We start from the raw sequence: 27,808 nt of genomic DNA on the forward strand, positions 1-27,808 counted from the left end.
AGCTGGGATCCAGCAAGAGCTCAGGCGAGGACAGAACAGACAGGTCTTAGGAGCACAGGAACTCTCTCACAGCATACGCTGTGAAACATGTTGCACTGGTAACTATGGGGAGCTCTGAACTCCCTTAAGTACTCAGTGCAGGATCATGAATGGTCAGAGAAAGCATGTGACAAGCCAGGATTGGAGCAACTAAGTCACATGACCAGAAGCAAGATGGTGGCGCCCATACCAGAATGGAATGGAAACACAACCAGGCTTACCCCAGCCAGAATGACACAGTGCCTGTGGAATACCTCGTACAGCCAATGCCTGCCACCAGACACCAGCTCCTTCCCCGGAAGGACCATGTCACAGCACCCTCACAGGTAATTCCTGTCGTCCCCTATGCTGGGAAACCCTGGTCATGACAGTTCACAACAGAATGTAGTAAATATGACAGCGGGCGGGATTCCGGCCATCAGTATACAACGCCGGATCCCACCACTGGGCAAATTGCTGACACCACTATCCAGGGCCGCCATCAGAAATTGTGGGGCCCAGGACTGCCAAAATTGGCAGGGCCCCATGCCCCCTCCCTACCTTATTCATTCCCATCCCCCAAGATTATTAAATCCAATCTCCGCCCAGTTTTTTTTTTTTTTAACACCTCAATCCCACTTACCTTACTTTTGGGAAGAAGGAAGAATCAGACTTCTTCCACCAGCACTGCAGATGCTGCTCCTTTTGATCCGCGGTTCCTCCAACATTGACGATCTCTACAGTGGCAGAACTAGAGAGGGGTGGGCACAGGTGCAAGAATATGCTTTGGGTCCTCCCCTCTTGTGTTTAACCTGATGAAGGGGATGTAACCCCGAAATGTTGAAAATGTGCTGCCTATATATACACATAATTACATTATGTCCATATAAAATACATTGTAAAAGCAGGATATAAATTAAATACACTAAAATAGTATGATTTACATAAAATACATTGAAATAGCCACTTCCACCATTACACTTGTGCAGTTCAGATGGGTAAGACTTCACATGCATCTCTCAGTCCCTAAACCAGCCCCTGCATCTCTCATTCCCAAACCCAGCCCCTGCTTCTCTCAGCCCCAAACCCAGCCCCATGCGTCTTTCAGTCCTAAACCCAGCCCCTGCATCTCTCAGTCCCAAACCCAGCCCCTGCATCTCTCAGCCCCAAACCCATCTACTGTGTCTCTCAGCCCCAAACACCTGCCCCTGTGTCTCTCAGCCCCAAATCCATCTACTGCATCTCTCAGACCCAAACCTCAGCCCCTGCATCTCTCAACCCCAAATCCATCTACTGCATTTCTAACCCAGCCCCTGTGTCCCTCAGCCACAACCTCAGCCCCTGGGTCTCTCAGCCCCAAACCAAGCCCCTGTGTCTCTCAGCTCCAAACTCTGCCCCTGTGTCTTACAACCCTCAGCCCCTGTGCCTCACAAACCCCAGATGTGCCTCACAACCCTCAGCCTTTGTGCCTCACAGCCCCCAGACCCTGTGCCTCACAGCCCCCAGACCCTGTGCCTCACAACCCTCAGCCTTTGTGCCTCACAACCCAATTCTGTGTATCACAGCCCCCAGACTCTGTCTCACAGCCCCCAGCCCATGCCTCTAAGCCCCCAGCCTCTGAGTCTCACAGCCACAGCGTCTTCATCTCCAGCCCTCCCAGCATCATTATCTCCAGTTATCCCCCCCGCAACCACCGCCCATACTGTGGCTCTCCTCACCAGCCGACACTTACCTGATGCCTCCTGTGCTGTTCCTCTTCTCCGACGGCTCGGTCCTGGCTCCTCTCTGCATCCAGTGGTGGGACGTCATGCGCGGCACTGCATCAAGAAAAACTTTATTGCTCCAGGCCTCCTAGGCTCCACCTCCCTCTGACTGCCCGCAGCCACAGGCCAATCATAGCTTGTGGACCGGCAGCCAATCAGGAGTGGTTGTTGGTCCGCAAGCTGTAATTGGCCCACGGCCGGCCGGTGATCTGCTGCCAGGCATCCCTCTCTCTGTAAGAGCCATAACTAGAGTGTGATGGCACTGCTGGGGGTCTCTCCCTCCAGAGGCGCATGCCAACTGTCATGTAAACTGGAGGAGGAGCAGCCAGAGCAGCTTCTTCCTCCAGCTCCATCCATGGGGACTGGGTTGCGGGGCAGTAGCAGTGGCGGTCAGGCCCCCTTCTTATTTTCAAGGGGGTAGTTCAGGCTGCAGACTCTGCAGTGGCCATACAAGTGGCCAGGCCCCCCACCATTCAGCCAGGGTCCTGGTGCAGGACTTCTGTTCCAGCAGTACTCCCCTGATGGCGGCCCTGCCACTATCCCAAAGGGATAATGGTGTCGGCATCCTGACTGCCGGAATGCCATATGAAGAATCCGGGTAAGTATGATACTAAGTCTGGGGATGGGGGGGGTTAGGTTTAGAGATTCTGAGTGGAAATTAGGGTCAGGAACCCCCCAGGAATGTTAGGGTTAGGCTGCGGGGAGGGGGGATTAGGATTGGGCACCACCAGGGGGAGGTTAGGGGTAGGCCCCACATGGTAGGGTAATGTTTAGGGTGCGGTAAGGGGGGTTGGGTTAGTCACCCCCTGGGACATTAGAGTTAGGCACCACTAAGGGATGGTTAGGGTTAGCGGGGTAGAGGGGAGGAATAGGGTACTTACCTGCCTCTGTCGGACATTCTTTGATTGGGCTTATGATATCAGAATTTGAACTGGCAGCTAACCATTCACAACCCATCACGGCCCTACCTGTGCGGAGTTTGTATATTCTCCCTGTGCTTGCGTGGGTTTCCTCCGGGTGCTCCGGTTTCCTCCCACACTCCAAAAATATACTGGCAGGTTAATTGGCTCCCAAAAACAAATTAATCCTAGTGTGTATGTGTGTGCGCATATGATAGGGAATATAGATTGTAAGCTCCACTGGGGCAGGGACTGATGTGAATGGCCAAATATTCTCTGTAAAGCGCTGCGGAATATGTGTGCGCTATATAAATAACTGGTAATAAATAAATAAATAAACTCATCTTAAAATGTTACTGATACAGTATACATTCTAATGCTATGGGGGGCATCTGCACTTTATATCAAAGCATAATTATAAAAAAGCTTTCTTTAACCCGATAGCTAAACTATAATTTTTAGACTAAAAAGTGCTTATGTTTTTTAATTTAAATCTGGACAGTCTGGAGGAATATCAGAGTCCTGGTTGAGTGGCACACCATAATGCACCACATGCAGCATCCTCCCATGCAGATAAGACATGCAGCACAATATTAGATCCCCTATATTACCTGACTCCGAATCCCTTCATCCCCATTAAATGTCACCTCTAAAGCAAATTCATCCTATATATAAATAACTCCAAGACTGCCTTGGCACTCCTCAAGTATAACACCAATCTCGGTGCCCCCAGCAATAAGATAGATACAAATGGAAAAGTGGCGGCGGCACTCGACGGTAAGCAAATCAACAAGACAGGGTCACGGAACCATTAATTGAGTTTCAATGTTTCAATCTTCAACAGATTTTCATCAGGAATATCTGTTGAAGATTGAAACGTTAAATCTCATTTATGTATATACAGGGCCAAAACTAGTATTTTTGTAACCTGGGGCAAGGCAGTAATATGGCACCCCCCCAAAAAAAGGACGAAAATGGTATGTGGTGTCGTGACACAGTAATGTCCCTTACAACACTTTATGCCACGCAGTAATGCCCCTTACAATACATTAAGTCACAATATTGCCCCTTGAGACAGCAGTCCCCCAGAACTGACAGATGGAACACACTAGATTGGAGGGTTAAAATAAGAATGAGTAAAACAGTGTCATCTTAATTATAATGTTGTGCCAGTCGTGAACCAAACAAAGCTGCTGATTGCCTGCTCGTCCATGAGATGGCTCATGACTGGTGCCACATTAGACTGTAAGGTGGTGCTGTGTCTCTCAAGGCCGGGACATGGGCAGCTGCCTGCAGGTCCCGGCATGCTCACACTTGTAGCTACCTGCACCCCCCATTGGCATTCTCTCCTCATTGCCCCTAATGTCTGGCACCTGGGCCCCCCCTAGTTATAATACTGATATATTTATATATATATATATATATATATATATATATATACAGTATATTTTTATGTTTTAATATTTACATATATATATATATATATATATATAATATATATATACATGTACAGTATATATATATATATCTATATGTGTGTGTATATATATATATATATATATGTAATATATATATATATATATATATATATATATATATATTAGGGGTGTGCACCGGCCACTTTTCGTGTTTTGGTTTTGGATCTGGATCTTTCTTCGTGTTTTGGATCTGGATTGGTTTAGCCAAAACCACCCTTCCGTGTTTTGGGTTCTGGGTTTTGTGTTTTGGATCTGTATTTTTTTTTAAAAAAGCATAAAAACAGCTAAAATCACAGAATTTGTGGGTTTTTCTGTTCCTATGCTATTATTAACCTCAATAACCTTCATTTCCACTCATTTCCAGTCTATTCTGAACACCTCACACCTCACAATAGTGTTTTTATATCCAAAAGGTTGCACCGAGGTAGCTGGATGACTATGCTAAGAGATACGAGTGGGCGGCACAAACACGTGGTCCATCTATGAGTGACACTGCAGTGGCAGACTGGATGGCAGTTTGAAAAACTAGGCCCCAAACAGTACATAATTCAAAGAAAAAAAAGAGGTGCAAGATGGAATTGTCCTTGGGCCCTCCCACCCACCCTTATGTTGTATAAACAGGACATGCACACTTTAACAAACCAAACATTTCAGCGCTAGTGTCTGCCACACGACTGTGGCTGAAATGATTGGTTCGTTTGGGCCCCCACAAAACAAGCTGGCAATTAATCTGTCCCTGCACAAACTGGCTCTACGGAGGCAAGATGTCGTCCTCATCCTCCTCATCCACCGATTCCTCACCCTCTTCAGTGTTGTGTACATCCTCATCCTCACAGAGTATTAATTCGTCCCCGCTGGAATCCACAACCACAGGTCCCTCTGTACGTTCTGGAGGCTGGTCTCCCTGGAAGAGTTGATAATTAATTTTATGAACATCATCTTCTCCACATTTTGTGGAAGCAACCTCCTACGCCTTTCGCTAACAAGGTTCCCGGCTGCACTAAACACTCTTTCGGAGTACACACTGGAGGGGGAGCAGCTCAGGTAAAATAGAGCCAGTTTGTACAGGGACCTCCAAATTGCTTCTTTTTCCTGCCAGTACAGGTACGGACTGTCTGACATGCCTACTTGGATGCTGTCACTGATGTAATCCTTTAACAGACAGACGCACGCTTGTCGCTGCTGCTTTAAGGATGCAGGTGCGGCTACAGCCCACACATTTCACAAAAAAAAGAAGATTTTTTTTATTGTTTGTGGAGCGCTCTTTGAGGGTTACACCACCCTTTAACAGACAGACGCACGCTTGTCGCTGCTGGTTTGAGGGTGCAAGTGCGGCTACAGCCCACACAATTCACAAAGACCGAAAAAAAAAGAATTTTTTTATTGTTTGTGGAGCGCACTTTGAGGGTTACACCATCCTTTAACAGACAGACGCACGCTTGTCGCTGTTGCTTTAAGGATGCAGGTGCGGCTACAGCCCACACATTTCACAAAGACAGAAAAAAAAATAATATTTTTATTGTTTGTGGAGCACACTTTGAGGGTGTCACCACCCTTTAACAGACAGACGCACGCTTGTCGCTGCTGCTTTAAGGATGCAGGTGCGGCTACTGCCCACACATTTCACAAAGACAGAAAAAAAAAAGAATATTTTTATTGTTTGTGGAGCGCACTTTGAGGGTTACACCACCCTTTAACAGACAGACGCACGCTTGTCGCTGCTGCTTTGAGGATGCAAGTGCAGCTACAGCCCACACAATTCACAAAGACAGAAAAAAAAGAAGAATTTTTTTATTGTTTGTGGAGCACACTTTGAGGGTGTCACCACCCTTTAACAGACAGACGCACGCTTGTCGCTGCTGCTTTGAGGATGCAGGTGGAATCTAGATGGGATTTGGAACCGGGGACACACTACCTCCATCAATTGTCTAAATCCCACTGCACTAATGGCGGATACCGGACGCACGTCTAACACCAACATAGCAGTCAAGGCCTCAGTTATACGTTTTGCTTCAGGATGACTGCTGTCGTACTTCATCCTCATCGCTAGGGACTGTTGGAGGGTCAATTGTTTAGTAAAAGTAGTGGTGTTCCTACTTCCTCTCTGGGATGATGAACAACTCCCAGCAGCAGCAACAGCACTAGGAGGGAGTGGTTCTTGATCTTTCCCTATTTTATTTTTATCGGAGAAAGTTTGGTCCTCCATTTATGTTATATTGATATATACGTGCGGCTAAGGCGCACACAAACACAGAAAATATTTTTTTATTTTTGATGGAGAGTAGTGCACTTTGTGGGTTACACCACCCTTTAAGAAATGAGCCAGCCGGCTCTTTACTTAAGGGACACAGGCGCACGCTTGGCGCTGCTCCTTTGTTGATGCACGTGCAACCACAGTGCACACAATTCACAAACACAGAAAATATTTTTTTATTTTGTTTGGAGTGCCCTTTGGGGGTTACAGCACCCTTTAACGGTCAAGCCAGCCGGCCCTTTACTTATGACACAGGCGCACGCTTGGCACTACTTTGTTGATGCACGTGCGGCTACTGCGCACACAATTCACAAACACAGAAAATATTTTTTGATTTGGTTTGGACTGGAGTGTACTTTGGGGGTTACAGCACCCTTTAACGGTCAAGCCAGCCGGCCCTTTACTTATGACACAGGCGCACGCTTGGAACTACTTTGTTGATGCATGTGCAGGTACTGCGCACACAATTCACAAACACAGAAAATATTTTTTTATTTGGTTTGGAGTGTACTTTGGGGGTTACAGCACCCTTTAACGGTCAAGCCAGCCTGCCCTTTACTTATGACACAGGCGCACGCTTGGCACTACTTTGTTGATGCATGTGCGGCTACTGCGCACACAATTCACAAACACAGAAAATATTTTTTTATTTGGTTTGGAGTGTACTTTGGGGGTTACAGCACCCTTTAATGGTCAAGCCAGCCGGCCCTTTAGTTATGACACAGGCGCACGCTTGGCACTACTTTGTTGATGCACGTGCGGCTACTGCGCACACAATTCACAAACACAGAAAATATTTTTTTATTTGGTTTGGAGTGTACTTTGGGGGTTTCAGCACCCTTTAACGGTCAAGCCAGCCGGCCCTTTACTTATGACACAGACGCACGCTTGGCACTACTTTGTTGATGCACGTGCGGCTACTGCGCATACAATTCACAAACACAGAAATATTTTTATTTGGTTTGGAGTGTACTTTGGAGGTTACAGCACCCTTTAACGGCCAAGCCAGCCGGCCCTTTACTTATGACACAGGCGCACACTTGGCACTACTTTGTTGATGCACGTGCGGCTACTGCACACACAATTCACAAACACAGAAAAAATATTTTTTTATTTAGCACTTGGGGGTAGCACCCCTGACGGACAGAGCACCCCCTGGACAACACTACAGCAGCACCCCTTTAGGACTGGGACACTGTACAGGACTTTGGAGTGGACACAGCCCCTATGGACAACTGACTGCACAACACTGTCCAGCCAGCCCCTATGGACTTTGAAGTAGTGGACACAGGACCTATTAACAACAGCAGCACAGCACAACACAACTCAGCCAACCCCTATGGACTTTGAAGTAGTGGACACAGCCCCTTTGGACAACAGCAGCACAGTGCAGCACAGCACAACACTACTCTGCACTACACTACACTACACAGCCCAGCCAGCCCTAACTCCCACCCTCCCTCTTCACTGTCTACAGCCGAGTGAGAAAATGGCGCCGACGCGGGTACCTTATATCGGATCCAAAACCCACAAGACCCGGAAGGTGGGATGATGACGTTTTGCCTCGATTTCAGATCCGAGTCAGGCGGGAAAAGTCGGATCGGGGGGGTTCGGATTTCAGAAATCTGAACCCGCTCAACCCTAATATATATATATATATATATATATATATATATTAGGGGTGAGCGGGTTAGGATTTCTGAAATCCGAACCCCCCCGAGCCCCCTCGATCTGAGGCCGATCCGAGTCAGGCTCGACTTTTCCCTCCTGACTCGGATCTGAAATCGAGGCAAAACGTCATCATCCCACCTTCCGGGTCTTGTGGGTTTTGGATCCGATATAAGGTACCCGCGTCGGCGCCATTTTCTCACTCGGCTGTAGACAGTGAAGAGGGAGGGTGGGAGTTAGGGCTGGCTGGGCTGTGTAGTGTAGTGTAGTGCAGAGTAGTGTTGTGGTGTGCTGCGCTGTGCTGCTGTTGTCCATAGGGGCTGTGTCCACTACTTCAAAGTCCATAGGGGCTGGCTGTGTTGTGCTGTGCTGCTGTTGTTAATAGGGGCTGTGTCCACTACTTCAAAGTTCTTAGGGGCTGGCTGGACTGTGTTGTGCAGTCAGTTCTCCATAGGGGCTGTGTCCACTCCAAAGTCCTGTGCAGTGTCCCAGTCCTAAAGGGGTGCTATAGTGTTGTCCAGGGGGTGCTCTGTCCATCAGGGGTGCTCCCCCCAAGTGCTAGAAAAATTATATTTTTTCTGTTTGTGAATTGTGTACGCAGTAGCTGCACGTGCATCAACAAAGTAGTGTCAAGCGTGCGCCTGTGTCATAAGTAAAGGGCCGGCTGGCATGACCGTTAAAGGGTGCTGTAACCCCCAAAGTACACTCCAGTCCAAACCAAAAAAATATATTTTCTGTGTTTGTGAATTGCGTGCGCAGTAGCCGCACGTGCATCAACAAAGTAGTGCCAAGCGTGCACCTGTGTCATAAGTAAAGGGCCAGCTGGCTTGACCGTTAAAGGGTGCTGTAACCCCCAAAGTACACTCCAGTCCAAACCAAAAAAAAAATATTTTCTGTGTTTGTGAATTGTGTGCGCAGTAGCCGCACGTGCATCAACAAAGTAGTGCCAAGCGTGCGCCTGTGTCATAAGTAAAGGGCCGGCTGGCTTGACCGTTAAAGCGTGCTGTAACCCCCAAAGTACACTCCAGTCCAAACCAAAAAAAAATATATTTTCTGTGTTTGTGAATTGTGTGCGCAGTAGCCGCACGTGCATCAACAAAGTAGTGCCAAGCGTGCGCCTGTGTCATAAGTAAAGGGCCGGCTGGCTTGACCGTTAAAGGGTGCTGGAACCCCCAAAGTACACTCCAGTGCAAACCAAAAAAAAAAATATTTTCTGTGTTTGTGAATTGTGTGCGCAGTAGCCGCACATGCATCAACAAAGTAGTGCCAAGCGTGCGCCTGTGTCATAAGTAAAGGGCCGGCTGGCTTGACCGTTAAAGCGTGCTGTAACCCCCAAAGTACACTCCAGTCCAAACCAAAAAAAAAATATTTTCTGTGTTTGTGAATTGTGTGCGCAGTAGCCGCACGTGCATCAACAAAGTAGTGCCAAGCGTGCGCCTGTGTCATAAGTAAAGGGCCAGCTGGCTTGACCGTTAAAGGGTGCTGTAACCCCCAAAGTACACTCCAGTCCAAACCAAAAAAAAAAATATTTTCTGTGTTTGTGAATTGTGTGCGCAGTAGCCGCACGTGCATCAACAAAGTAGTGCCAAGCGTGCGCCTGTGTCATAAGTAAAGGGTCGGCTGGCTTGACCGTTAAAGGGTGCTGTAACCCCCAAAGTACACTCCAGTCCAAACCAAAACAAAATATTTTTTCTATGTTTGTGAATTGTGTGCGCAGTAGCCACACGTGCATCAACAAAGGAGCAGCGCCAAGCGTGCGCCTGTGTCCCATAAGTAAAGAGCCGGCTGGCTCATTTCTTAAAGGGTGGTGTAACCCACAAAGTGCACTACTCTCCAGCAAAAATAAAAAAATATTTTCTGTGTTTGTGTGCGCCTTAGCCGCACGTATATATCAATATAACATAATGGAGGACCAAACTTTCTCCGATAAAAATAAAATAGGGAAAGATCAAGAACAACTTCCTCCTAGTGCTGTTGCTGCTTCTGGGAGTTGTTCATCATCCCAGAGAGGAAGTAGGAACATCACTACTTTTACTAAACAATTGACCCTCCAACAGTCCCTAGCGATGAGGATGAAGTACGACAACAGTCATCCTGAAGCAAAACGTATAACTGAAGCCTTTACTGCTATGTTGGTGTTAGACGTGCGTCCGGTATCCGCCATTAGTGCAGTGGTATTTAGACAATTGTTGGAGGTAGAGTGTCCCCGGTTCCAAATCCTGTCTAGATTCCACCAGCATCCTCAAAGCAGCAGCGACAAGCGTGCGTCTGTCTGTTAAAGGATGGTGTAACCCTCAAAGTGCGCTCCACAAACAATAAAAATATTCTTCTTCTTTTTTCTGTCTTTGTGAAATGTGTGGGCTGTAGCCGCACCTGCATCCTTAAAGCAGCAGCGACAAGCGTGCGTCTGTCTGTTAAAGGGTGGTGTAACCCTCAAAGTGCGCTCCACAAACAATAAAAATATTCTTTTTCTTTTTTCTGTCTTTGTGAAATGTGTGGGCTGTAGCCGCACCTGCATCCTTAAAGCAGCAGCGACAAGCGTGCGTCTGTCTGTTGAAGGGTGGTGACACCCTCAAAGTGTGCTACACAAACAATAAAAATATTGTTGTTTTTTTTTCTGTCTTTGTGAATTGTGTGGGCTGTAGCCGCACTTGCATCCTCAAAGCAGCAGCGACAAGCGTGCGTCTGTCTGTTAAAGGGTGGTGACACCCTCAAAGTGTGCTACACAAACAATAAAAATATTCTTCTTTTTTTTTCTGTCTTTGTGAATTGTGTGGTCTGTAGCCGCACTTGCATCCTCAAACCAGCAGCGACAAGCGTGCGTCTGTCTGTTAAAGGGTGGTGACACCCTCAAAGTGTGCTCCACAAACAATAAAAATATTCTTCTTTTTTCTGTCTTTGTGAATTGTGTGGTCTGTAGCCGCACTTGCATCCTCAAAGCAGCAGCGACAAGCATGCGTCTGTCTGTTAAAGGGTGGTGTAACTCTCAAAGTGCTCCAAAAAATAAAAAACTATTTTTTTAATGTGTTTGTGACTTGTGTGCGATGTAGCCGCACTTGTATCCTCAAACCAGCAGCGACAAGCGTGCGTCTGTCTGTTAAAGGGTGGTGACACCCTCAAAGTGTGCTACACAAACAATAAAAATATTCTTCTTTTTTTTTCTGTCTTTGTGAATTGTGTGGGCTGTAGCTGCACTTGCATCCTCAAAGCAGCAGCGACAAGCGTGCGTCTGTCTGTTAAAGGGTGGTGACACCCTCAAAGTGTGCTACACGAACAAAAAAAAATTCTTCCTCTTTTTTCTGTCTTTGTGATTTGTGTGGGCTGTAGCCGCACTTGCATGCTCAAAGCAGCAGCGACAAGCGTGCGTCTGTCTGTTAAAGGGTGGTGTAACCCTCAAAGTGCGCTCCACAAACAATAAAAATATTCTTCTTTTTTTTTCTGTCTTTGTGAATTGTGTGGGCTGTAGCCGCACTTGCATCCTCAAAGCAGCAGCGACAAGCGTGCTTCTGTCTGTTAAAGGATTACATCGGTGACAGCATCCAAGTAGGCATGTCAGACAGTCCGTACCTGTACTGGCAGGAAAAAGAAGCAATTTGGAGGTCCCTGTACAAACTGGCTCTATTTTACCTGAGTTGCCCCCCCTCCAGTGTGTACTCCGACAGAGTGTTTAGTGCAGCCGGGAACCTTGTCAGCGAAAGGTGTAGGAGGTTGCTTCCACAAAATGTGGAGAAGATGATGTTCATAAAATGAATTATCAACTCTTCCAGGGAGACCAGCCTCCAGAACGTACAGAGGGACCTGTGGTTGTGGATTCCAGCGGGGACGAATTAATACTCTGTGAGGATGATGATGTACACAACACTGAAGAGGGTGAGGAATCGGTGGATGAGGAGGATGAGGACGACATCTTGCCTCCGTAGAGCCAGTTTGTGCAGGGACAGATTAATTGCCAGCTTGTTTTGTGGGGGCCCAAACGAACCAATCATTTCAGCCACAGTCGTGTGGCAGACCCTGGCGCTGAAATGTTTGGTTTGTTAAAGTGTGCATGTCCTGTTTGTACAACATAAGGGTGGGTGGGAGGGCCCAAGGACAATTCCATCTTGCACCTCTTTTTTTTCTTTGCATTATGTATAGTTTGGGGCCTAGTTTTTCAAACTGCCATCCTGTCTGCCACTGCAGTGTCACTCCTAGATGGACCACGTGTTTGTGCCGCCCACTCGTATCTCTTAGCATAGTCATCCAGCTACCTCGGTGCAACCTTTTGGATATAAAAACACTATTGTGAGGTGTGAGGTGTTCAGAATAGACTGGAAATGAGTGTAAATGAAGGTTATTGAGGTTAATAATAGCATAGGAGCAGAAAAACCCACAAATTCTGTGATTTTAGCTGTTTTTATGCTTTTTTTCAAAAAAATACAGATCCAAAACACAAAACCCAGAACCCAAAACACGGAAGGGTGGTTTTGGCAAAACCAATCCAGATCCAAAACACGAAGAAAGATCCAAAACCAAAACACGAAAAGTGGCCGGTGCACACCCCTAATATATATATATAAATATATATATATATATATATAATATATATTGATGAGTGACTTGGTTCTACTCTTTTCACCAAATTTTAGCAATTTTGGACTTATCCTTATGGTTATCCAAAACACGTGAGAGCCAATAAGATGTGGTTTTTCAGATCAAAATGTACCTGAGTAGCTGAACTGATCATCTCTAAAATATATAAATGCATAAATGAAAGATGTGCCAACCCCTGTGTTCTGGTTTTGGTTGTCGTGTTTTGAATTTTGATTTTGGTTTTGCCAAAACCACCCACTCATGTTTTGGTTTTAAATTTGGATGTGTATTTTTTATTATTATAAAACAGATGTAATGGTTAGCATTAGTGCCTCACAACAGTGAGGTCGTGGGTTCGATTCCCGCTATGGCTGTAACTGTGTGGAGTTTGTATATTCTCCCTGTGCTTGTCAGGGTTTCCTCGCACACTCCAAAAATATACTGGTAGGACACCTGCTAAACCCTAACCCTCCCTCCCCCTTGCCTAACCCTAACCTCCCGGGGGGGTGCCTAACCATATATCCCCCCCCGGGAGCCCAAAACCTAACCCTCCCCCCCACAGCTGTCTGCAGCGGCACCCGTCATCACTTCAATCAGGATGCCGGGCGCCTGTCTCCCGGCGTTGGTAAAATGACAGGCGTCTAGATTTAGATGCTTGTCATTTAACCCTCGCTGGCATAAAGCAGTCGGGAAGCCGGCTGTCGGGATTACGTCCGCCGGCTTCCCGACTGCATACCCCTTCCAGTGTGTACTCAGAAAGAGTTTTCAGCACAGATGGGAACCTTGTGAGTGATCAGACTGATACTACTTCCCCAAAATGTGGAAAGATGATGTCCACATTTTGGACATACAAATTTTGATTTACAAATTCTTAAAGAAAGACCTTTACCCTCAATTACGTGCAAAAATTACAGAGGCACCTGTAATGGTGGATTTCAGTGGGGACAAATTAATATTGTGTGAAGAAGATGATGTATACATCACCCCAGATTATACCATCACCCAAGCCTATATTGTCATCCCATCCTGTGTTGTGTATAAATTACAGCTGTGCTGACTGTTAGATTGGGGATTCATTGTCCACTTTAGTGGATGTGAGCTCCATTTTAGTCCATATCATCACCACACATCTTCTGACTTGGGCTACAGGAGGAGCAGCTGCACTCTGGAATATGGTTGCATGGACTTGCCCCTCTGACTCGCTGAAACTCATGGACATTAAGCAGCTAGCCCCTGACAAGTGACAACAGTAGCCAGTCCCTATACACAGCAACAGCACAGCACAGTGATCACAGCCCCCTCCTCCCACTTCACTCTCCACAGTGGGACTACAAATGGCGGCGATCGCAAGGAACTTTTATACAATCCAAAACCTGTGAGAATCCAACAGCGGGATGATTACGGTTTGCCTTATTTTGAGATCCGAGTCAGGTGGGAAAACCAGAGCTGATTTGGATCTCAGCTTGGGTCGTTAAGTTCGGGTGGGTTCAGATCTCTGATATCCGAACTCGCTCATCTCTAGTACACATCTAACAGTTTTGCTGTTGCCATACTGTACAGTGACGGAAATCATGCAGATGTTACTAAAAGCTTACTTATGTGACATAATTTTCTCACATATCAGCTGGATTACCTGCCGATATCTGTGCTGTGCAGCATGTCTGTGGCAGTCATCTGCATCTATTTGCAAGATTCTATATAAGAAACTTTTAATAAATAAATAAAGATCTCACGCATGCGCATTGGGGCTGGCCAGGAGGCAAAACACAGGTTGATGTCCTGTGGGATTTGCAGTAATCGCCAGAGGGAAATTTTCTCTCCCCACTCAGGTTCATTGTCTGTGTAGCGGATGCAAAGTAACCTTGATCCACAACCAGGAGCACCCAGCACAGGACATGGAACAGGGTCTGCGGGCATTTAGTGCTGCAGGTGAAAACTATGACAACGGAGGATAGGTGTCCCCTTCAGGGCTGACACCAGGAGGTGACGGACTCCATTCTGCTACTTATCGTATAGGTCTGTGAATGGAAGTACTATTCTCACACACAGCAGGTGTCATTTGAGAAGGGCATAATTACTCTGAAGGGCCAAAACAGCACTGTATATTTACCTCTGATTCCCTGAGGCTACCACCATTGTACTGGGTTTCACTGTAAAACCGTTTTTATTTGAACAAATGCAAGAGGTAATTAATAAAAACACATACATATAGTGTATGTAAAGTGCATATAAAGATGGATTCCTACCAGAAGGATTTGTGACAAGATGTCTCACAACATAGGTGGTTATAGATGGTAATGCCCGGGCAATCCGCCATCTGAGCTATCAGCATCCATCCCAGTCCTTGGTAGGGTAAACTTATATATTCTCTGCCAACATGTTTCGATATCCTTGTGGCCTTTTTCATGAACATACAAGAGTGACTTACTGCTGGGTGCTGCTAATTGAATGTACCAAGAAATACACACTTTAATTTTTTTCAAAACTTCATGAGTACCTATATGAATGACATTCAGTTATTTGACAAAAAAACAAACACAACACATTAGGGCGCTGTAGCTTTAAGTATGATAAAAATGGTATCTGTATGCAGCTCTCGAAAGGGTGGCCTAAAGAAAGAGACAGAAATAACAATGGAAGAAAGCGCAAGCAGATAAGCCGAAGTAATTAATTTATTATATGATAAGATTTGTGTAAAAAATGTCTATTGACACTGAGTATTACTGAAAATAGATTAAAAAGTTTAACAAATAGATTAATGCAATTGATAATAAATATCCAAACAACTGGTTAACTGAACTGTGTGAAGAGCGTGTATGTTGGTCAGATAGTGTCACAGATATCTGAATGGAAAAATCTGATGAAAAAAAAACCAATTGGTATAAGATGGAAAAAGGTAAAAATGAAAATAAATGTAAATAATTCTAAAATGTTCTCCAATAGCTAGTGTTTCACATCCATGCACAGATGTGCAGTTATTGAATATAGTGAGAAGTCCCCAAAAGATGGTAAAAGAACAGTGTTATTGATCCACAAATGTAAATGAATCAAAGTACTTGCATTAGTCTTTGCATAGACTTATAACACCAGTGATAGTGAGCACAATACCAGCTGACCTGTTGGAAGACTCCCGGCTTACATCTAGCTAACAGCGAAGGGCAGTGTCTGGAGTGCTGCTCCGGTGTATTCACCTTATTTCTTTTTTATTCATCACACAAGTTTTGACCACAAGCAATCAGGTCTATTACCAGCTATTGCTGCCACTCGGACCTAAGAGGTAGCATAAGAGCTGTTCCAAACTAGCAGCTCCACACCAGTGGATTACCCGTATCAGCACTCCCCAGTGACCAAGGACTGGAGGTCTCACATTACCATTGGAGACCACGATATTTCTCTACACAGTGAACACACATCACCGGAGCGGCATTCCGGACACTGCCCTTCGCTGTCAGCTAGATGTAAGCCGGGAGTCTTCCAACAGGTCAGCTGGTATTGTGCACACTATCACTGGTGTTATAAGTCTATGCTAAGACTAATGCAAGTGCTGTGATTCATTTACATTTATGGATCAATAACACTGTTCTTTTACCATCTTTTGGGGACCTCACTATATTCAATTACTGCACATCAGTGCATGGATGTGAAACACTAGCTATTGGAGAACATTTTAGACTCATTTTAATTTATTTTCATTTTTACCTTTTTCCATTTTATACCAATTGTTTTTTTTCATCAGATTTTTATCCATTCAAATATCTGTGACACTATCTGACCAACATACACGCTCTTCACACAGTTCAGTTAACCAGTTGCTTTGATATTTATTATCAATTGCATTAATCTATTTGTTACATTTGTGAATCTATTTTCAGTCATTCTCAGTGTCAAAAGAAATTTTTTACACACTTATTTGACAAGACTGTTTGATTGAGAGTTACTGGTGAAAACTCTAGAGTTGAATTGGTGCTGGTGGCTCATTCTAGCGCAATCTAAAACCTATTTATTTTTTATTTGTCATCATGTCGTTGCAACTTGAGCTGGTAACAACTTGCTCACCAGGAGCTCTTTGCATCTTTTAAGATCTGTGCCTGTTGGAATAAATGTCATGACATACGACTTTAACCTAGGATCAAGCACAGTGTACAAAATGTAGTGATCCAAATTCAAGATGCTGAGAATCCTTGGAAAAGCCAATCTACATGTCCAATATACTTAGTGGAATCGCTTTGTTTCATCTCATCCTTCAGTTTTTTAAGAAGCTATTCCAAAAGCCTAATTAGGGGAATAACTTGACTCAAGCTGGCAGAGTCTGAACTACAGTAACTTCAAAGATTACTATTTTAAATGCTTTAAGCACCTTGCACAACACGGAAGGTACTGTATTCTCCACTGCGTTTGACTAAGGTACATTAGCTCTCCTCTCCCTATGTCATGGCCTGTTGTGTAGATTTGGATGGCTTGTTACTGTTTCTCCATTCACTGAAGCATATAAAGGGGATTATTATACCTTATTGTTAACTTTTGCTTCAGTTGGTGGCATGGAAAATTAACTTATCTTGCAGCTGCTGCAAACCTCTTCAAGCAGTTGCTGGATGGCAAAAATGTCCAGATTTTTTGGGGGCCACAATCAGCATCTCCTGCATGTCCCTATAATTTTTTAAAAGTTCTGCACCACCAAGCTATTGCACCAACCTTGAGTATCAGCTTTAGTAGATTACGTTGAAGGACTAATATTGTCATGACTTGAGGCAACAGCTGCAACACTAGTACTTTGTTGCTGCTCCTGCTGTTCTATCGACTGATCATTGTGATCCAAATCGATGGCTGAAGTTTTTTGAACTGACACACAAAAAAGATTTAGCATTTTTTTTTTAGAAAAGCAAAAACTGCGTACCAACTTTGAGAGAAGCACTGCACAAAAAGATATTAATTTAGCGAATGGCTCTTGACCTACTGACTTACACACTATATCATTCATAGAAGTTTATTTAACACACACCAAAAAGACTTTGTTGATTTTTTTTTAGAAAAGCAACAACTGCCCACCAACTGTGAGTAAGCAATGCACAGAAAGATATTATTTAAGGTGATGGCCCTTGAACTAATGAATTACACACTGTATCAAGAGCCTGAAGTTTTTTCAACATACACTAATTTTTTTTTGTAGAAATTAACTGCTCACCATCTGCGATGAACTGCGCAGATACCCTTGACCTACTGACCTTTAGTGTACCTAGTGGCTTACACACAGTATTATGTTCTGAATTTTTTTCAACAGACACTATTTTTTTGTGTATACAGTATATTAACAACAAACTGCCCACTGACTGTGACGGACTGCACAGATAATATTAAGGTGGTGTTTGCTTGACCTACTGATCATTAGTGTTAAATACAGTATCACAGCATAAACCTTTTTCCAAATTAACTAAAAATGACAACCGACTACAACACACTGATATTAAGGTGGTGGCCATTGACCTATTTTATTTATGTATACAAATATAGATGAATATAAATTAGGGGTGAGCGGGTTCGGATTTCTGAAATCCGAACCCCCCCGAGCCAAGGCCGATCCGAGTCCGATCCGAGTCAGGCTCGACTTTTCCCGCCTGACTCAGATCTGAAATCGAGGCAAAACGTCATCATCCCGCCTTCCGTGTCTCACAGATTTTGGATTCTATATATGGTACCTGCGTCAGCACCATTTTCTCACTCAGCTGTGGACAGTGAAGAGGGAGGGTGGGAGTTAGGGCTGGCTATGTAGTGTAGTGCAGTGTTGTGCTGTGCTGCGCTGTGCTGCTGTTGTCCATAAGGGCTGTGTCCACTCCTCCAAAGTCCATAGGGGCTGGCTGTGTTGTGCTGTGCTGCTGTTGTCCATAGGGGCTGTGTCCACTCCTCCAAAGTCCATAGGGGCTGGCTGTGTTGTGCTGAGCTGCTGTTCTCCATAGGGGCTGTGTCCACTCCTCCAATGTCCATAGGGGCTGGCTGTGTTGTGCTGTGCTGCTGTTGTCCATAGGGGCTGTGTCCACTCCTCCAAAGTCCATAGGGGATGGCTGGACAGTGTTGAGCAATCAGTTGTCCAAATATTTTTTCTGTGTTTGTGAATTGTGTGCGCAGTAGCCACACGTGCATCAACAAAGTAGCGCCAAGTGTGCACCTGTGTCATAAGTAAAGGGCCCGCTGGCTTGACCGTTAAAGAGTGCTGTAACCCCCAAAGGGCACTCCAAACAAAATAAAAAAATATTTTCTGTGTTTGTGAATTGTGTGCACTGTGGCTGCACATACATCAACAAAGGAGCAGCGCCAAGTGTGCGCCTGTGTCCCATAAGTAAAGGGCCGCTGGCTTGACCATTAAAGGGTGCTGTAACCCCCAAAGGGCAGTCCAAACAAAATAAAAAAATATTTTCTGTGTTTGTGAATTGTGTGCACTGTGGCTGCACGTGCATCAACAAAGGAGCAGCGCCAAGCGTGCGCCTGTGTCCCATAAGTAAAGGGCTGGCTGGCTTGTCCGTTAAAGGGTGCTGAAACCCCCAACGGGCACTCCAAATAAAATAAAAAAATATATTTTTTGTGTTTGTGAATTGTGTGCGCAGAAGCCGCACGTGCATCAACAAAGTAGTGCCAAGCGTGTGTCTGTGTCATAGGTAAAGGGCCAGCTGGCTTGACCATTAGAGGTGCTGTAATCCCCAAAGGGCACTCCAAACAAAATGAAAAGATATATTTTTTTGTGTTTGTGAATTGTGTGCGCAGTAGCCGCACGTGCATCAACAAAGTAGTGCCAAGCATGCACCTGTGTCATAAGTAAAGGGCCAGCTGGCTTGACTGTTAAAAGGTGCTGTAACCCCCAAAGGGCACTCCAAACAAACTAAAAAAATATTTTCTGTGTTTGTGAATTGTGTGCACTGTGGCTGCACGTGCATCAACAAAGGAGCAGCGCCAAGCGTGCTCCTGTGCCCCATAAGTAAAGGGCTGGCTGGCTTGTCCGTTAAAGGGTGCTGTAACCCCCAAAGGGCACTCCAAACAATATAAAAAAAATATTTTTTTGTGTTTGTGAATTGTGTGCGCAGTAGCCGCATGTGCATCACAAAGTAGTGCCAAGCGTGCGCCTGTGTCTTAAGTAAAGGGCTGGCTGGCTTGACCATTAAAGGGTGCTGTAACCCCCAAAGGGCACTCCAAACAAAATAAAAAAATATTTTCTGTGTTTGTGAATTGTGTGCACTGTGGCTGCACGTGCATCAACAAAGGAGCTGGCTCATTTCTTATAGGGTGGTGTAACCCACAAAGTGCACGAGTCTCCAACAAAAATAAAAAATAATTTTCTGTGTTTGTGTGCGCCTTAGTCTCACGTATATATCAATATAACATAAATGGAGGACCAAACTTTTTCCAATAAAAATAAAATAGGGAAAGATCAAGAACCACTTCCTCCTAGTGCTGAAGCTGCTGCCACTAGTCATGACATAGACGATAAAATGCCATCAACGTCGTCTGCCAAGGCCGATGCCCAATGTCATAGTAGAGGGCACATACAATCCCTAATGACAAAGTTCAGGAAAATTACCTTGAAAAAAACATTTAAATCATCTGAAGAGAAACGTAAACTTGCCAATATGCCATTTACGACACAGAGTGGCAAGGATCGGCTAAGGTCTTTCCCTATGTTCATGACTAGTGGTTCAGCTTCACATGACGATGGAAGCCCTCCTCCCGCTAAAAAAATCAAATGACTTAAGCTGGCAAAAGCACAGTGAAGAACTGTGCGTTCTAAGAAGATATCACAAATCCCCAAGGAGAGTCCAAGTGTGGTGGTGGTTGCGATGCCTGACCTTCCCAGCACTGGACGGGAAGAGGTGGCTCTTTCCACCATTTGCACGCCCCCTGCATGTACTAAAAGGAGCACCCACAGTCCCCTTGCTGATATGCAAATTGAAGATGTCACTGTTGAAGTACAACACGATGAGGATACTGGTGTAGCTGGCGCTGAGGAAGAAGTTGGCGAGGAGGATTCTGATGGTGATGTGGTTTGTTTAAATCAGGCTCCGGGGGAGACAGTTGTTGTCAGTGGGATGAAAAAGCCCATCACGGTCATGCCTGGGCAGAAGACCAAACATTCCACCTCATGGTCTGGCAATATTTCTATCCAAATCTGGATAACAGCTGTCTTGCCATATTTACCATATGTGAAAGTGAAATAAGTAGGGGTAGGGATGTTAACCACCTAGGAACATCCTCTCTTATACAGCACCTGCAGCGCATTCATAAAAAGTTACTGTCAAGTTCAGAAACTTTGGCTAAGACCGCAAGCAGTCCAGGGACACCTAAATTCCATTGTCCTGTTGTATCCAAGCCCCTGCAAACCACACCGTCAACTCCCTCCTCGTCAATTTCCTCCTTAGTCAGGATCAGAAGTAGTCCTGCAGGCCATGTCACTGGCATGACTGAGTCTCCTTTCCGGGATTCCTCCGGAGGATCCTGCATTGCTATGCCTCCTGCTGCCACTGTTGCTGCTGCTGGGAGTCGTTCATCATCCCAGAGAGGAAGTAGGAACACCACTACTTTTACTAAACAATTGACCCTCCAACAGTCCTTAGCGAGGAGGATGAAGTACGACAGCAGTCATCCTGAAGCAAAACGTATAACTGAGGCGTTGACTGCTATGTTGGTGTTAGACGTGCGTCCGGTATCCGCAATTTGTGCAGTGGGATTTAGACAATTGATGGAGGTAGTGTGTCCCCGGTTCCAAATCCCGTCTAGATTCCACTTCACAAGGCAGGCGATACCGAGACTGTACAGAAACATCAGAAAAAGTGTCCTCAGTGTCCTGAAAAATGCAGTTGTACCCAATGTCCACTTAACCACGGACATGTGGACAAGTGGAACAGGGCAGACTAAGAACTATATGACTGTGACAGCCCACTGGGTAGATGTATCACCTTACGCAGCAACAACAGCAGCGTCACCAGTAGCAGTATCTTAGAAACACCAGCTCGTTCCAAGGCAGGCTATGCTGTGTATCACCGTTTTCAGTAAGAGGCACACCGCCGACAACCTCTTAGAGAAACTGAGGGAAGTCATCGCCCAGTGGCTTACCCCATTTACTCTCCTGGGGATTTGTGATATCTGACAACGCCACCAATATTGTGCGGGCATTACATCTGGGCAAATTCCAGCACGTCCCATGTTTTGCTCACACAATAAACTTGGTGGTGCAGAATTTTCTGAAAAGTGACAGGGGCGTGCAGGAGACGCTCAGGGTGGCCACTTTCACCATTCAGCGACTGCGTGCCAAAGACTGGAGTGCCAGCAAACACTCTGGAACCTGCCCCGCCATCACCTGAAGCAAGAGATTGTGACACGGTGGAACTCAACCCTCTATATGCTTCAGAGGATGGAGGAGCAGCGAAAGGCCATTCAAGCCTATACATCCACCTATGACATAGGCAAAGGAGGGGGTATGCACCTGACTCAAGTGCAGTGGAGAATGATTTCCGTGTTGTGCAAGGTTCTCCAGCCCTTCGAAATTGCCACACGTGAAGTCAGTTCAGACACTGCCAGCTTGAGTCAGGTCATTCCCCTCATCAGGCTTTTGCAGAAGCAGCTGGAGAAAGTGAAGGAGAAGCTCAGATGGAGCGATTCCGCTCGGCATGAGGAACTTGTGGATGAAGCTGTTCATTTGCTTTGCCAGGATTCCAGGGTGGTCAATCTGTTGAAATCAGACCACTACATTTTGTCCACAGTGCTCAATCCTAGGTTTAAGCCTATGTGGTATCTCTCTTTCCGGCCAACACAAGCCTGCAGAGGTGCAAAGACCTGCTGGTGAAAACACTGTCAGCTGAAGCGGAACATGACACGTCAACAACTCCTTCTTCATTTTCTCCCGCAACTAGGGCTGCCAGGAAAAAAACTTAGGTATCCTAAGCAACCCGCTGACGGTGATGCAGGGCAGGCAGGACCAAGTTTGGACATCTGGTCCGGACTGAAGGACCTGGCAACAATTTCTGACATGTCTACTGTCACTGCATATGATACTGTCACCATTGACAGAATGGTGGAGGATTACATCGATGACAGTATCCAAGTAGGCATGTCAGACAGTCCGTACCTGTACTGGCAGGAAAAAGAGGCAATTTGGGGGCCCCTGTACAAACTTGCTCTATTTTACCTGCGTTGCCCCCCCTCCAGTGTGTACTCCGAAAGAGTGTTTAGTGCAGCCGGGAACCTTGTCAGCGAAAGGCATAGGAGGTTGCTTCCACAAAATGTGGAGAAGATGATGTTCATAAAAATGAATTATCAACTCTTCCAGGGAGACCAGCCTCCAGAACGTACAGAGGGACCTGTGGTGGTGGATTCCAGCGGGGATGAGTTAATACTCTGTGAGGATGAGGATGTACACAACACTGAAGAGGGTGAGGAATCGGTGGATGAGGAGGATGAGGATGACATCTTGCCTCCGTAGAGCCAGTTTGTGCAGGGCCAGATTAATTGCCAGCTTGTTTTGTGGGGGCCAAACGAACCAATCATTTCAGCCACAGTCGTGTGGCAGACCCTGGCGCTGAAATGATTGCTTTGTTAAAGTGTGCATGTCCTGTTTATACAACATAAGGGTGGGTGGGAGGGCCCAAGGACAATTCCATCTTGCACCTCTTTTTTTTCTTTTCATTAAGTACTGTTTGGGGTCTAGTTTTTCAAACTGCCATCCTGTCTGCCACTGCAGTGTCACTCCTAGATGGACCATGTGTTTGTGCCGCCCACTCGTGTCGCTTAGCATAGTCATCCAGCTACCTCGGTGCAACCTTTTGGACATAAAAACATTATTGTGAGGTGTTCAAAATAGACTGGAAATGAGTGGAAATTAAGGTTATTCATGTTACTAATAGCATAGGAGTAGAAAAACCCACAAATTCTTTGATTTTAGCTGTTTTTATGCTTTTTTAAAAAAAAATACAGATCCAAAACACAAAACCCCGAACCCAAAACACGGAAGGGTGGTTTTGGCAAAACCAATCCAGATCCAAAACACGAAGAAAGATCCAGATCCAAAACCAAAACACAAAACACGAAAAGTGGCCGATGCACACCCCTAATATAAATAAGATGGTGGTCCTTGACCTAGTGACCGTTTGTGACTTTTTAAACACAGTATCATGGCCTGAAGTTTTTTCAGCACACACTATTTTTTAAATTCCACACACAAACAATGTATAATCAGTGGCATAACTAGGGCAGGGCGAGCATGTCCTGGGTGCTGTGTAGGACTCAGGGGGGATAGCTTTTCACACTGCTGAGGAATTGGAGCCTGGAGGAGTTCATCTTTGCCTGCCCTGCTCTGCCTACTTGCTGAAAATCTTTTGAGTAGCGCAGCTAGTGATGCACTCACACTGGACCTGCACTGACTGCACTCTGTATATTTCCAGAAGAAGACTGCTGATGACTGACTGAGTGCCTACTGCCTTGTAGGCCTGGCCTTGGAGAGCAGCTGAGATGTGTCTGACTCACTGTGTAAGTAAAGTTTGAAGTGCACAATTTTCATGGGCCTGTCTGCCCTGGAGTAGCTGTGTTAGGTTAGGCATGTTTACTTTATAAGAAAAGCCCCATGCTTAGTTTTATAATAATACAGATACAACATCGATTATGCAGCACCTGATGGTCCAGCACCCATCTGGACATATCAGGTGCGGGTGGGAGTTAGGCTGCGTGGAGCTTAGATAGGCTGTGGAAGGCTTATATAGGCTGGGGGGATCATATAGGCTGCAGGAGGGCTGCAAGGTAGAGTTAAACTGCAAGAGGAGTCAGGTTAGCTGTCAGGATTCTGCTGATACCACTGACGCCAATACCACCAATAATCCGACAAAACGGATAATCCCACACCGTGCCAGAACCATGAGCTCCACATTCGGGCTCCCACAGTAGGTGAAGGGAGAGAGATCATAATGTGTCTCTCCCATAGTGCCAAGCAGGAGGATGGAGGAGCGCACATTGGTGGGTGCAGGAGTGGGGATTCAGGTAAGTATTGTGTTTTGTGTGTATATCACTTTGTGATATACAGTATGTAAGGGAAACTTCATAAGGGGGAAGGGCTACCATCAGAAATTGTGGGGCCCAGTACTGACAAAATAGGTCGGGCCCCCCAGTGGTGGGCGGAGCTCTATATGTGGGTGGAGCTACTTTGGGAGCAGGATATCAACCAGTTTAAAAATTCTCAAAGTTTAGTCTGTGGGGGCAGTTGGATTAGGGGGGGCAAGCGCAGGAAAGGCATGCTGGACTGGGGCAGGGAAGGCAGGCTGGACAAAGGGGATACAGGGAAGGCTGGCTGGACAAAGGGGATGCAGGGAAGGTAGGCTGGACAAAGGGGACATAGGGAAGGCAGCCTGGACAAAGGAGATGCAGGAAAGGCAGGCTGGACAAAGGGGATGCAGGGAAGGCAGGCTGGACAAAGGGGATGCAAGGAAGGCTGGGTGGACAAAGGGTACACAGGGAAGGCAGGCTGGACAAAGGGGACGCAGGAAAGGCTGGCTCAACAAGGGATGCAGGGAAGGATGGCTGGACAAAGGGGATGCAGTGAATGCTGGCTGGACCCAGGGGATGCAGGGAATGCTGGCTGGACAAAGGGGATGCATTGAAGGCTGGCTGGACAAAGGGGACACAGGGAAGGCTGGCTGGACAAAGGGGATGCAGGGAAGCCTGGCTGGACAAAAGGGATGCAGGGAAGGCTGGCTGGACAAGGGACGCAGGGAAGGCTGGCTGGACAAGGGATGCAGGGAAGGCTGGCTGGACAAAGGTGATGCAGGGAAGGCTGGCTGGACAAAGGGGATGCAGGGAAGGCTGGCTGGACAAAGGGGATGCAGGGAAGGCTGACTGGACTAGGGGGATGCAGGGAAGGCTGGCTGTACTAGGGGGAGAGGCATGGAAGGCAGACTGGTCTTTACTAGAAGGCTGGCTGGACTGGGGAGGTGCAGACACTGGAAGGCAGGCTGTCTGGACTGGGCTAGGGGGAGCACATGAAATACTGGCTGGACAATAGCAGGGTAGACAGGCCAGCTGCAGTTCACCTCATGTCTCCATAATGAACACATGCTCCAGCAGCATTTCCTGATGGAGAGGGGGCCCGGGTGGCAACAGGGAGAAATACACGCCAGCAGGCACAGGCAGGGAGAATAAACATCAACTCAGCAGTTGAAATAAGGCAATCAGGAGCGGTATGGAACCGGCCGCGAGCCAATCACAGCTCGCGGAACGGAAGCCAATCAGGAGTGTCCACTCCTGATTGGCTGCCATTCCGCGAGATGTGATTGGCTCCTGGCCAGCTCCATATGTCAAATGCAGCTGCCCTACTAAGCTGATGCCCTTTTCCCTGCCGCCCGTGTATTATACCCCAATGCCATGCCGCCCCCTCTCTCTCCGGGCCCGGGACTGGAGTACCGACAGTCCACCCCCTGATGGCAGCCCTGTAGAAGGGACCACTTCTGGGGGCACCAAAAAATGGGCACTACTGTGGGCACTGCAAAGGGGGGACCATTACTGTCGGCACTGCATAAGGGGCACTACTGGGAGCACTGCATAGAGGGGACTACTACTGAGGGCTCTACTAAGGGACTCAGTGGAAGGGGCAGTACTGGGGGCACTGTATAAGGGGCACTACTGGTGGCACTGTATAAGGGGCACCAATGTGAGCACTGCATATGTGGGACCACCACTGGGGCACTGTATAAGGGGCACTACTGGGGGCACTGTATAAGTATCAATACTGGGGGCACTGTATAAGGAGCACTACTGGGGGCACTGTATAAGTGGCACTACTGGTGGAACTGTATAATAGGCACTGCAAAGGGGGACCACTACTGAGGGCACTTTATAAAGGGCACTACTGGGGCACTGCAAAGGGGGAACCACTACTTGGTAAACTGTATAAAGGGCACTACTGGGGCACTGCATAAGTTACCACTCCTGGGGACACAATATAAAGGGGTCTGCATGGGGGGGACCACTACTGGGGGCACTGCATAGGGGGACCACTATTGGTGGCACTGCATAGGGGGCACTTCTTGGAACACTGTATATTGGGCACTGAGCACTATTGGGGGCACTGTATAAGGGGAACTACTGGGGGCACTGTATAAGGGGCATGACTGGGGGCACTGCATAAGGCGGTCCACCACTGGGGGCACGGCATAGGTGGGACCACTACTGGGGGCACTAAATGAGGGGCACTACTGGGAGCACTGTATAAGGGGTACTGCTGAGGGCACTGTATAAAGGGCACTATTAGCGATGCTGTATAATTTGAACTACTGGGGGCATTGTAAACGGGTCCAATGGGGGCACTGTATAAGGGTGCACTACTTGGGGCACTGTATAAGTGGCACTACTACATGGAGCACTGCATAAGAGTTACTGCTACTGGGGGAATTGTATAAGGGGCACTAGTACAGTGAGTATTGCAAGAGGGGCACTACTACTGGGTGCATTAAGGTGCATATGGAATGGATGGGAATGTTCCCAGAGTGACGAGAAATGGTGGTGTCATGTTGACAAGCCCCCATTTTTAGCGGCCACGCCTCTTGTAGCATGTGGCCATGCCCATTTTTTTGGTGTATGCACATAGGGGGGGCTCCATTTTTTATCTTGCCCTGGGCTCTATTTACTGTAGTTCTGCCACTAACTATGTATGGGAGTTATATGTGTATACATTATGTCTGGGGTTCCCATACACTTTTCAATCACAGGACATGCTTAGTTGATTTCAATAATAGGAGGTAAAAAAATTCCTGTATATTTCAATTTTAACTCTTTGACGGCAAATAAGAACCACTTGGCCTATCTAGTCTACCCATGTACATGCACACAATTACACAGAAGGGTTAATTTTTTTTTTATGTGAGCCAATTAACCTACCAGTATATATTAGAAGCTTCTGAAGAAGTTGCCTCCCCTTAAATTCTGTTTTACTACTTTGATGCCTATGTTGTGAAGGCTTTTGGGATTGACGTCATAGTATATTTTTAAATGAATAGAATTGCTATGTGTGTGTCTACCCCTTTCATTATGTTCTAGTAGTCTAACCTTTAACTGACTCACTGTTCTTCCTTTGAATTGTAGTCTGAAGTGAAATTCTGCCAGGTAAAATGAATTTCTTTGTTAATTGATTTCTGTCTGAGG

This window comes from Taudactylus pleione, unplaced genomic scaffold, assembly GCF_031769625.1.
Source record: "Taudactylus pleione unplaced genomic scaffold, aTauple2 ptg000125l, whole genome shotgun sequence".
NCBI lineage: Eukaryota > Metazoa > Chordata > Amphibia > Anura > Myobatrachidae > Taudactylus > Taudactylus pleione.